Source organism: Rousettus aegyptiacus, unplaced genomic scaffold, assembly GCF_014176215.1.
Source record: "Rousettus aegyptiacus isolate mRouAeg1 unplaced genomic scaffold, mRouAeg1.p scaffold_m13_p_9, whole genome shotgun sequence".
Classification (NCBI taxonomy): Eukaryota; Metazoa; Chordata; class Mammalia; order Chiroptera; family Pteropodidae; genus Rousettus; species Rousettus aegyptiacus.
In genome coordinates, this window is record NW_023416312.1 from 41,174,140 (window position 1) to 41,184,403 (window position 10,264).

Here is a 10,264-nt window from a genome sequence, read left to right on the forward strand (position 1 = left end):
TATGTAACTGAAAAATTAAAAACTTTCCCTGTAGGATCAGGAACAAGGTAAGTCTGTCCACTATGGCCACTGTTATTTAACACAATATTGGAGGACCTATCAATCAGACAAGAGAAACATATAAAAGTCATCCAAATAGGAAAGGAAAACATCGAACTGTCACCATTTGCAGATGACATGATTCTTTATATAGAAAACCCTAAAGACTCCACAAGAATACTCCTAGAAACAATAAGCAAACAAAGTAAAGTTTCTGGATACAAAATCAATGTTCAAAAATCTATAGTGTTCCTATACTCTAATAATGAAGTGTCAGAAAAAGAAGTGGAAAAATAATTCTTTTTGCAATTGCAACAAAAAGAATAAATTTCCTAAGAATAAATTTTATGAAAGAAGTGAAGGACCTATACAATGAAAACTATAAGACCCTATTGAAAGAAATGGAAGAAGATATAAAGAAATGGAAAGATATTCCGTGTTTTGTATTGGAGGAATCAACATAGTTAAAATGACCATATTACCTAAAGCATTATACAGATTTAATGCAATCCTCATCAAAATTTCACCAACATTTTTATAAAGAAATAGAACAAAAAACAATCAGATTTGTATGGAAGCACAAAAGACTCCAAATTGCCAAAGCCATCCTGAGAAAAAAGAATGATGCTTCAAGCATCACTCTGCCCAACTTCAAATTATACTACAAGGCAATGATAATAAAAATGGCATGGTATTTGCAGAAAAACAGACACACGGACCAGTGGAATGGAATCAAGATTCCAGAAGTAAAACCATATTTATATGGGCAAATAATTTTTGATGAAAAAGCCAAAAACATACAGTGGAGAAAGGAAAGCCTCTCAATAAATGGTGCTGGGAAAACTGGAAAGCCACCTACAAGAGAACGAAACTAGACTGTTGTCTATCACCACACAGCAAAATTAACTCGAAATGTATTAAAGAGCTGAATATAAGACCTGAAACAATAAAATGTATAGAAGAAAACGTAGGAACTAAATTCAAGAACCTTGGACTTAAAGAGGATTTTATGAATTTGACCTCAAAAGCAAGGGAAGTATAAGCTAAAATAAACAAAATCTACTACATCAAACTAAAAAGCTTCTGCTCAGCAAAAGAAACCATCAACAAGGTAAAGAGACAGTCATCTCAGTGGGAAAATATATTTGCAAGCAATGCCTCCAATAAGAGCCTAATATTCAAAATATACAAAGAACTCATACAATTCAATTACAACAATAATACAAATGATCCGATCAAAAAAATGACCAGAAGACCTGAACAGACACTTCTCCTTAGGGGATATACAAATGGCTGACAAATATGTGAAAAGATGCTCAGCATCACTAGCTATTAGGGAAATGCAAATCAATACCATAATGAGATACCATCTCACTCCTGTTATAATAGCTATAATAAACAAGACAAGTAATAACAAATGCTGGAGAGAATGCTGAGAAAAAGGAACCCTCATGCATTGCTGGTGAGACTGCAAATTGGTATAGTCACTATGGAAAATAGTAGGGAGGGTCCTCAAAAACTAAGAATTGATCTACTGTATGATCCAGCAATCCCTCCATTGGGTATTTATCCAAAAGACTTGAAAACGCATATCCAAAAAGATATTTGCACACCAATGTTCATAGCATCATCATTCACAGTGGCCAGGACATGGAAGCAACCAAAGTCTCCTATGATAAATGATTGGCTAAAGAAGCAGTGGTACATATATGCAATGAAATATTACTCAGACATAAGAAGAGATGAAATAGTGGCATTTGTGACAATATGGATGGACCTCAAGATAATCATGCTAAGCAAAATAAGCCAGACAGAAAAAGTTGAAAATCACATAATATCACTTATGTGTGGGATATAAAACCAAAAACAACGAGTGAACAAGACAAGCAAACAGAGACTCATAGACATGGACTATAGACTAGTGGTTACCAGAGGACTATAGACTAGTGGTTGCTAGTGAGTTGGGGTAAGAAAGAGGAGGTAGACAGAATAAAGGGTGTCAAATGTAGGGGAATAGGAGGAAGGTGAAGTGAGTAAAGGGTATTAAATATATGGTAGCTGAAGGAAACTGGATTTTGGGTGGTAAACATACAATGGAATATACAAAGGTCAAATGATGATGTCCACCTGAAAATTATATAATTGTATTAACCAATGTTATCCCAATAAACTTAAAAAAGGAAAGATCTATTTATCTAAGACAATTCTAGTTACCTTACAGAAATCCTAAAATAATAATTTTTTTAAATTAATTAATTAATTTTTACGGTGACATTGGTTAATGAATTCCAGTAAGTTTCAGCAATACACTGTAACGGTAAGGCATATATATATACATACATATATATTTACATTATGTCACTATGTGTTCACCACCCATAGTTGGATTTCTTTCTGTCACCACATATTTAACCCCCTTTACCCTATCTACCTCGCCTGCTTCCCCACCTCTACCATTTTGTAACCCCTAGTCTAGTCCATGTCCATGAATCTCTGTTTGTTTGTCCTGTTCATTTGTTGCTTTTAGCTTTATATCCCACACATAAGTGATACCATGTGATTTTCACCTTTTTCTGTCTGGGTCATTTCGCTTCGCATGATTATCTTGAGGCCCATCCATGTTGTCATAAACGGCAATAGTTCATCTCTTCTTATGTCTGAGTAATATTCCATTGTATATATGTACCACCAGTTCTTTATCCAGCCATCTATCCTAGGACACTTCGGTTGCTTTCGTGGAGTTGCGCAGTCAGCACAGGCAACAGACAGACCTTAGCTAGTGCTGTGAGTGCATTTTAGGAAGACAGTTGTGGACAGACCACTGCTGCCTGTATGAGCTGCAATGTCTCTTGAGGGGATTGCAGGGGACTGTACTGGCCCAATAGCCCTTGGCTCCCTGAGATCCTGCCCTATCCAATACACTAAGTGCCCACCTCACATAGAAAGGCAGCTGCCCCTGCCCTGAGGTAGCACATTTAGGCCCAGGGTGGGCAGCAGTTGACCTTGCTACAAGTGGAAACTTATACAGGGAGCCACAGAGATAATGTTGGCATGTAAACTGACAGTGCAGCGGCAGGGGGAAATTTACTCAATAGACTCAGGAGACCCCCAGGGTCCCTGCACTACCCAACATGCATATCACCCAGAGGCTCATCCAGTTTCAGACACTTACACTCAACTGACAAGCAGTGTCAGTCCTTGAGGAGCACTGGTTCCTCTGCCAAACTGCCATAGGTCAGGGATGGGGAATAACTGACCACTGTTTACAGTGTTGTCTGGTCCTCTTATCTATAGATCTAGCATAGGCAACAACCATCTGTGGATCATTTGTAGTTCTCACCGGGTAGCCCTAAGCAATAAAAAAGCAGAGGCTGACCTTGGCCTAGTGGGAAACCCATCCCAAGGGGCCAAAAAACCAATGCATCTGGAGGCTTCTACCAAACCACAACAGAGAAACTCCTGACTAGTGTAATTAGTGATACACACAAAGGGTGGTTGTAACAAGTACACAAGTCTGCTAGGACAAATCCCACTCAATGGGGTCAGCCTCCACAAAACAACTCTTACCCTATGGGTGTAGTCGATTCTCAAATTTAGTCAACCTGAGTGTTAATCCTACCCACTGATCTACTAACAACAATAAAGGCTTGGTGACAACAGCAGATCACATACAACACACACAAAGATCATGTCAAGAGCCACCGGCATAAGAAATCAGGGAGTGTGTGCCACTCGGCCACACAGGACACCTTCCACATTAGGCCATCTGGCCAAGGCTGAGAGACCAAACAAATATTCCTGACACATAGAAATGAATATGGAGATGCTAATAGCATCAGAAAACAAAGAAACATGACACAAACAAAACAACGAGAGAAAACTCCAGAACATAAGCTAAATGAAATGGAAGCAAGCAACCTACCAGAGACAGAGTTCAAAATAATGGTTATAAGGATGATCAATACACTTATGAGAAGAATGGATGAGAACAAGAACAACATCAACAGAGAGATAGTAAGCATAAAAAAGAACACAAACCATAAAAAAGAACCAGACTGAAATGATGAATACAATAACTAATGTAGAATACACTAGAAGAATTCAACAGTAGGTTGGATGAAGCAGAAAATCAAATCAGAGAATTGGAAGACAAGGTAGCAGAATACACCTAATAAGACCAACAAAAAGAAAAAAATAATTAAAAAAATACAAGGATAGTTTAAGAGACCTCTGGGACAACATGAAGCCTAAAAATATCCGGATTATAAGTGTACCTGGAGAGAAAGAGAGAGCAAGGGATTGAGAATCTATTTGAAGAAATAATGATAGAAAACTTCTCTAACCTGGCAAAGAAATTAGACATACAAGTTCAGGAAACATAAAGAGTTCCAAACAAGTGGAATTCAAAGAGACTCACACCAAGACACAACATAATTAAAATGCCAAAGGTCAAAGACAAAGAGCAAATCTCAAAAGCAGCAAGCGAAAGACAGCTAGTTATTTACAAAGGTGTCCCCACAAGAATGTCTGCTGATTTTTTTAAATGAAAATTTTGAAAGCAACAAGGTGCTGGCAAAGAAATATTCAAAGTTATGAAAAACAAGAATCTACAACCACAAATACTCTACCAGCAAGGCTTTCGATTAAAATGGAAGGTAGATAAAGAGATTCCCAGACAGAGAAAAGTTTAAGAAATTAATCAACAATAAGTCAGCATTAAAAAAAATGTTAAAGGGTCTTCTGTAAAAAGAGAAGGGGTAAAAAAGAAAATAGAAATAACAAATATGAATAATAAAATGGCAGTAACAATGTACTTATCAAGAATTTCTTTAAATGTAAAAGACTAAATGCTCCAATAAAAAGACATAGGGTAACCAAATGGCTAAAAAAAAAAAAAAAAACAAGACCTATGCATATGCTGTCTACAAGAGACCCACTTCATATCAAATGACACTCACAGACTGAAAGTAAAGGAATGGAAAAAATATATCATGCAAATGGAAATGAAAAAAAAAGCCAAGGCAGCAATACTAATATCAGGTAAAATAGACTTTTAAACAAAGGCTATAATAAGAGACATAAAAAGGGCATTACATAATGATAAAGGGATTGATAAATCAAGAGGACATTCCCTTAATAAATATATACGCATCCAACATAGGAGCACCTACATACATAAAGCAATTATTGACTGACATAAAAGGAGAGATCAATCGTAATGCACTCAGGAAGGTAAAAGACCTGTTTGCAGAAAATTATAAGTCATTGAAAAAAGAAATTGTAGAAGATACAAATAAAGGAAGCATATACTATATTCATAGCTAGGAAGAATCAACATTATTAAAATGGCCATACTACCCAAAGCAATCTCTAGATTAAATGCAATCCCTATCAAAATACCAATGGCATTTTTCAGAGAGCTGAAACAAATCATCCTAAAATTTATATGTAGCCATAAAAAATCCTGAATAGCCATGGCAATCTTGAGAAAGAAAAATAAAGTTGGAGGTATCACACTACCTGATATTAAACTATACTACAAGACTACAGTAGTCAAAATAGCATGGTCCTGGCATAAAAACAGATACATTGGTCAACAGAACAGAATAGAGATTTAAGAAATAAATCCATATATATATGCTCACTTAAAATATGACAAAGGAGTTAAGAATATATAATGGGGTGAAGACGGTCTCTTCAATAAATAGTGTTTGGAAAATGGGACAGATACATGCAAAAAAAATAATAAGAAGCTGGACCACTTTCTTAAACTGTATACAAGAATTACAAGAATAGATTCAAACTATATTAGGCTTAAATGTAAGACCAGAAATCATAATACATCTAGAAGAAAACATAGGCAGTAAACTCTTTGATATTACTAACAGGAATTTCTTTTCAGATATATCTTCTCAGGCAAGGGAAACAAACAAACAAACAAACAAACAAACGGGACTACATCAACTAAAGAGTTTTGTACAGCAAAGGAAACCATCAACAAAACAAAAAGACACCCAACGGTTTGGAAGAAGATATTCGCTAATGATACATCTGATAAGGGGTTAATATCTAAAATATATAAAGAACTTATACAACCCAATAACAACAACAACAACAACAAAAACAATCCATTTTAAAAAATGAGCAGAAGACCTGAACAGATACTTCTCCAAAGAGGAAATATAAATAGCTAATAGGCATGAAAAGATGTTCAAAGTCACTAACCATCAGAAAAATGCAAATTAAAACCACAAGGAGATATCACCTCACCTGTCAGAATGGCTATTATCAATAAACCAAAGAACAAGTGTTGACAAGAATTAAGAGAAAAGGGAACCCTCATACATTGTTGGTGGGATTGCAAGTTGGTACAGCTGCTATGGAAAACATTATGGAGGTTTCTCAAAAACTTAAAAGTGGATATACCTTTTGACTCAACTATTGCACTTCTGGGTATTTATCCAAAGAAAACCAAAACAATAATTTGTAAAGATCTATGCACTCCAATATTCATGGCAGCACAATTTACAATAGCCAAGATATGGAAGCAACCTAAGTGCCCATCGACCAATGATTGGATAAAGAAATTTTGATTCATATATACAATGGAATATTTCTCAGCCATTAAAAAAATGAATTCCTACCATTTGCAACGACATGGATGGACCTAGAACTTATTATGCTGAGTGACATAAGTCAGACAGAGAAAGATAAATACCATGAGATTTCACTTTCATGCAGAATTTAAGGAACAAAAAGAACAAAATAATCAAAAATAGACTCACAAATATAGTGGACAATTTGGTGACGGGCCGAGGAAAGGGGAGTTGGGGGGCTGGGAGAATGGGGTGAAGGGTTAAAGAAGTACAAATTAGTAGTTGATAATTGGTGGCAGGGATGGAGAGCACAGTATAGGGATGCAGTTAGCATAAATATGATGGCTAAGTGGAGGGCCAGTGGAGGCTGGGAGAAATTGTGGGGATCGTTTTATGAACTGTATAGATGTCTAACCAATGTATTGTATACTTGAAAGTAATTTAAGTAAGTAAATTTTTTAAAAAGGAAGATCTAACACTTATTAATATTTATGCTCCTAACAAGAAAGCAGCAAAATATAAAATGCAAATATGAACAGTATGAAAGGGAAAATTGACAAAAACACAATTATAGTAAGGGACTTAACTACCCCACTGTCAGCTATAGACTGATCATCCAAACAGAAATCAAGTATAAAGAAGTATCATCCTGAATAACACAATAGACCAATCGAACACAATTGCTATTTGCAGAGCCTTTCATCCCCAAACAGCACACTATATATTCTTCTCTTGTGCACATAGAACATTTTCAAGGATAGGCTATGTGATAAGGCACAAAACTAGCCTCGATAAATTTAAGAAGTTTGAAATCATACCAAGCATATTCTCCAAACATAATGATTTGAAACTGGAGACAACTGTAAAAAGAAAGTGGGAAAAACTACAAATATAACATGCTAATAAAGAATGACTGGGTCATAGGAGAAATAAAAAGAGTGATCGAGAGATACATAGAAACAAATGAGAATCAAAGTACAGATAACAAATCTTTTGGGACACAGCAAAAGTGGTTATAAGAGAAAAGTTCATATCATTACAGGCCTATCTCAAGAAACAAAAATGAGCCCAAATAAACAACCTAACATTACATCTTATAAAAACTGGAAAAGGAAGAACAAGTGAACCCTCAAATCAGCAGCAGAAAGGAAATAATCAAAATTAGAGCAGAATTAAATGAAATTGAGAACAAAAAAAAAGTAGGAAAAAAATTAATGCAACAACGAGTTGGTACTTTGAGAAGATTAATAAAATTGATGAATTCCTGACTAATTCAATGAGAAAAACACGGAAAAGATACATGTAAAAAATAATAAATGAAAGATAAGTTACAACAATACCACCAAAATACAAAGAATCATACAAGAATACTATGAGAAACTATACGCCACCAAATTTAATAACCTAGAAGAAATGGACAAGTTCTTAGAAAGATACAACCTTTCTAGACTGAATCAAGAAGAACTGGAAAATCTAAACAGACTGATCAACAGTATGAAAATTGAAACAATCATCAAAAACCTCTCGAAAAGTAAAATCCGGGACCAGGTGGCTTCACCAATGAATTCTACCAAGCCTTCAAAGAAGATTTAGTACGTATTCATCTCAGACTTTTCAAAAATTCGAAGAAGGGACAATACTTCCTAAATCATTTTATGAGGCCAACATTACCCTGATACCAAAACCTGGTAAAGATAATGCCAAAACAAGCAAACAAACAACAACAACAAAAAGAAAAACTATAGACCAGTATTTATCATGAACATAGATACAAAAATCTTAAATAAATTTAAAAAACTAGCAAATTGAATCCAAGACATTAAAATTTTGTACACTATTATTACGTGGACTTCATCCCAAGAGCACAGGGATGATTCAAGATACACAAATCAATCAATGTCTTACACCACATAAACAAAATAAAGGATAAAAATCATGTGATCATATCAATAGATGCATAAAAATCACTTGCAAAGATACAGCATATATTTATGGTTAAAACAATGAATAAAATGGGTATAGAAGGAAAACAACTTAACATAATAAAAGCCATATATGATAAACCCTCAGCTAATATCATACTTAATGGTGAAAAACTAATAACCTTCCCTGTAAGATCAAGAACAAGACAAGGCTGTCTGCTAGCACCTCTATTACTCAATATAATTTTGGAAGTCCTAGCTAGAGCAATCAGGCAAGAAAAAGAAATAAAAGTCATCCAAATAAGGAATGAAGAAACAAACTTGTCACTTTTTGCAGAAGACATGATTCTCTATATAGAAAACCATAAAGACTCCACAAAAGCACTATTAGAAATAATAAATGAATACAGTAGAGTTTCAAGATATAAAATCAATGTTCAAAAATTCATCACATTTCTATACTCTAATAATGAACCTTTGGAAAAAGAAATGAAAACTTGCAAAAAACAATAAAAGACCTAGGAATAAGACTAATATGAAGGACCTATAGGATGAAAACTATAAAACACTATTAGAGGTTTGGAGAAACATAGAGAAGTGAACGATGTCCCCAGATCTGTCCCTTTGAAACAACAATAAGTGGAACATCTAAAAATCAACAAAAAACACCCAAACTGCACATTAGCACATCTGAGCATGGGATCTGCACATAAGAGCTACCAAAGGTCAGAACCCCGAGCATTGGGCAGTGGACTGGGAGAAGGAAAGAAGTTGCCTCTTGCAGTCACCAGAATCCCTGTAAGACAAAGGGGAAAGAGAAGGTGTGGTGAATTCCCTGAACAGGCCTGCCTGGGATTTCTGTGAGTTCCATGCAGCCAGCAGGAGGCCACAGACATCAGGGAAGAAAGCAGAGAATCAAAGACCACAGAGAAACAATAGTTGTTTTTTACTAGCCATGGTTGCAAAACTGAAGCTTAGCCATAGCCATTATTCCTCAATCCAGAGGGCCTCTGCCCCCATATCCTCTAAGACCAAACACCACAGATCACCATGGGAATTGGAGCAAAAGCTATCGAAACTGTCACTAATACTGACAGGGACTGAGACTGAAGATAGCGAGCATGATTAAATATCTACAAGAAAAAAAAAAACATTATTAAGGCTTTATATAAAGCAGGGATCCAAGAGGCTTAGACACCACCTACTGGAAACCAAAAGAAAAACTCCTTCCTTGCAAGAAGCTAAAGAGAACCCTTTATATAAAAATCTTCTCTCTAGAAAAAAAAGCAGAACACAATTCCATTAAAGCCCAGGCAGAGCAATACTCTATTAAACGCCATGAACAACCAAGATGACAAGGCAGCTCAGAGAGAAAGAGAAAAATCTCTAGAAAATAAGCTGACAGACATAGAAATATGCAACTTAAATGACAGAGTTTTAAGGGTGGTATTTATAAAAAACTCAGTGAGTTCCAAAACGAGTCATATCAACAATTTCAGGAATTGAAAAACAACTAGATGAGCAGAATGAGTTCCTTAGCAAGGAGATTGAAATCCTCAAAAAAAAAAAATAGATCTTCTGGAAATTAAAAACAAAAAAAGCACTGCAAGAGTTGAAAAATGAAATAGGAAGTTTGGGAAATAGAGTGGACCAAATGGAGGAAAGGATCAGTGATGTCAAAGAAATCTAGAAATAAATCAGAAGAAA